This window comes from Kogia breviceps, chromosome X (assembly GCF_026419965.1).
Source record: "Kogia breviceps isolate mKogBre1 chromosome X, mKogBre1 haplotype 1, whole genome shotgun sequence".
In the NCBI taxonomy this organism is placed as follows: domain Eukaryota; kingdom Metazoa; phylum Chordata; class Mammalia; order Artiodactyla; family Physeteridae; genus Kogia; species Kogia breviceps.
In genome coordinates this window covers 113,001,341-113,004,502 of record NC_081330.1, presented here as the reverse complement: position 1 = coordinate 113,004,502, position 3,162 = coordinate 113,001,341, and positions in this window count along the sequence as shown.

The following is a 3,162-nucleotide window of genomic DNA, read 5'->3' as shown; positions in this document are numbered from 1 at the left end:
GGTTTTTCAATATATTTTCGTTCTGTTTTCCTGATTAGGTAATTGCTATTGATCTAACTTTAAGTTTACTGAAATCTTTCTTTCCTTTCCGAATCTCTTATTAAGCCCATCCACTGAATATTTCATTTCAGATATTGTTCTTTTCACTTCCAGATTTTCTATTTGGTCCTTTAAAAAACAAACAAACTTCAATTTTTCTCCTGACATTTGTCATCAGTATACTCATTATGACCATAGTTTTTCTTTAAGTATTTGAACATATTTCTAATAGCTGATCTTTGCTTGGTAATTCCATTACCTGGGTCATTTCAGGGTTGCTTTCTATTGACTGCTTGTCTTCTTGAACATGAGTCACATTTCACTGTTTCATGTCTAATAAATTTTGATTCTTTAGTAGACATTTTGGGTTATATGTCAGAGGCTCTAGATGCTGTTTTCTTTCCCTGAACAGTGCTGATTTTGTTGTAGCAGGCAGTTGCCTTTGCTGGACTCAAACTCTGTCTTCCCAGAAATGGGAAGCAGCTGAAATCTCTGTTCAGTTAGTTTAGCCTTCCATATGTTGCTCCTGGAGTCTCCTGTGCACACGCATAGTCTGAAGGTCAGCCAAGTATTTGAATGGAGTTTCTATGCTATGCAGATTTTGGCGCTCCCTTCTCTTTGACTTTCTTTTCTGGAAATTCCCTGTTTAATTTCCAGCCACTCAAGTAGCCTAAAACTTTTGTCTTCTCACTCCTCAAGCCAGTTAAGACTATTTTGCATTGTGAAGACTGAACAGTGCCCTCAGGTAAAAAGGTGTTTAATAAGATCCAAATTACTGTCAGTTTCTGCCTCTTGCATACTTGCTTTCCCTATGAGTCTTTAAAAGGGAATATTCACAATGCCAGTGAAAAAAAATATCTAAACAGAGGTGGTGAGATTAGTATCTGTTAACATATATGCTAATCAAATGAAGTTTGTGATTAAGTTTCCATGACACTGAAAATGATATTTGAACTTAGAAAATCAAAGTGTGAATTATATGTGGCAGTCAATCAGAGGCTATCATTACAGGTGAAATTTTAGGTTAGAAAAAAACAAAATTAATATTCTGTTATTCTATTTATATTTAAGGACAGAAATTATTACACCCATGAAATTACTGCCTGCGAATGGATTTACATTTGAACACATTTCAGTTGTACAGAGGTACTATTAAATTAACAAAACAGATAGGTAATCTTTATCATTCTTTTGAACTGTTTCTACTGAATATAAATTGTACAAGATAGCTAATAATTATCTGCGTTACTTGCTGTGTCTAAACAAAAGTACAACGAATTACATTTCTCCAGTTGTGTGGTTTACATATAAGTCAAACTGATTTGTAAAGTAGCACAAAGCATACATCAGGAAGAGGGAAAGCTCAGAGATTCATGGTTCTACTATAGGGTTTTAAGAAATAGATTTTATTCCTTTAATTGACATGGATAAAGGGAGAAGCATTCAGATTTATTCATTGTTTATTGCATATCTGAGAGGCATTTGAAAACTTACCATCAAATTTAACCTCAGAGCAACTGCCTTTTATTATCATTTTTTTCTAATTAGAGGGAATGCCGAATCATGACTAGTAAAGTTAAACAGAATTGGCAAGATCCAATTCGTGGTTCAAATGTAGTTGTATTATTTAGATAATCATTTACCGAACACAGTTATTGGGAGAATTTACCCTTGTAAATACTCTGCATTAGTCAGCAGATGGCATACATTGTACATTAACCATTCCACCCTGTTATCGCACGTACTTCAAAAGAGAAAGCATCTGATTTTCTCAAAAAGACACGTTATTCCCTCATTTGCAGTTTAGGGTTAATTTGTGAACTATTTATTGATAATCAAAGAAGGTGATATGTCATCTTCATTTAGTTTGTATAGCAGATTCAATCAAGTATAAGATGGGGTAAAAATACATGAGCAATTCCTTAGCAAGCTTCAGCATCTAGAAAAAACAATCCTGAGCAATTGTTTTCCTGCTTTGGCTAGAGGCCTACACAGGAGGACAGAAGCCTTTGGATGCAGTTTGAGTGCCTTCCATGAATTTCAGGAATATAAAAACCATTTCCTGCTGCGTATGAATAACCACATAAATTCAAAATCCAAGAAACAAGTTAGTCAACAAAAACGGGCAACTAAATTTACTTCTAAGTCATCTATTTAAGTTAACAATGGAATAGCCTAATTGGAAAATCTCTTTATGTATAAAAGCATGCATGTGTTCACAGGCTTCCCTTTGAGTGGTTTCAAAGGAGAATTTGGCTGGTAACGCTCTAACCTAACATAGCCTAGCATATTTCTTGTCAAACTGATAACCATCTGTCAGTCTGGCCTGATGCCATCCCTAAGGCATTGGGTCACTCTTTGCAGGGTCTGAGTTGTGTCTGTTAAAATTATCTCCAGGGAGCTAAGTTCTATAATATATAAGAGAGTAAACACACAGAGAAACAGAAACAGGAAGTGCATACACCTCACCAGTCAAAATGGAGAGAACAGACATTTGCCTCCCTTCACACTAGAGTTTTTTTTATACGTTAAACATAGAATGACCCTCTTAGGTTGGGACTGATGCCCTTTTAGCCTTGAACTTGCTTTAAGTTCTTTTGTTTTGGGGGGAAGCAGAATAACTACATAATATTAAAGTCCCTTGTTCCTAAAGTTAGATATTGATTAAATAACCAATGAAAAGGAAAACAAAACCAAAAACAAACTTAACATTTTTCTTTAGATTACAGAAATAAATTGAAATATATTCCTCTGAGGAAATAGCACATATATCTCTATCTCCCACTCTTAGTTTTTGTATCCCTTAGCAGTTTAGATCTCTGTTTCATTTGAAGGAATATTTCCATTTTCAAAGAAGAGTAAGATATTTCACATAAAAAACATTACTTTGGTGCTAAAGGACTTTGGGGTTTGATTTATTCAGTGTCTGTGTTTAGAGTTGTAGGAGATCAAGGACATTAATGAACATGTTACTTAATGAACATGTTACTTATTCAACTTATTGATATGCTTCAAAAGACTTTAGAGATGTTAAATAATCAGCCAAGAAGAAAAAGCCTCTCGATTTTACTGTGTAGGTAGGAGCCTGGGTATGCACGTGGGAGGAGACTAGCTGCTGGCTTC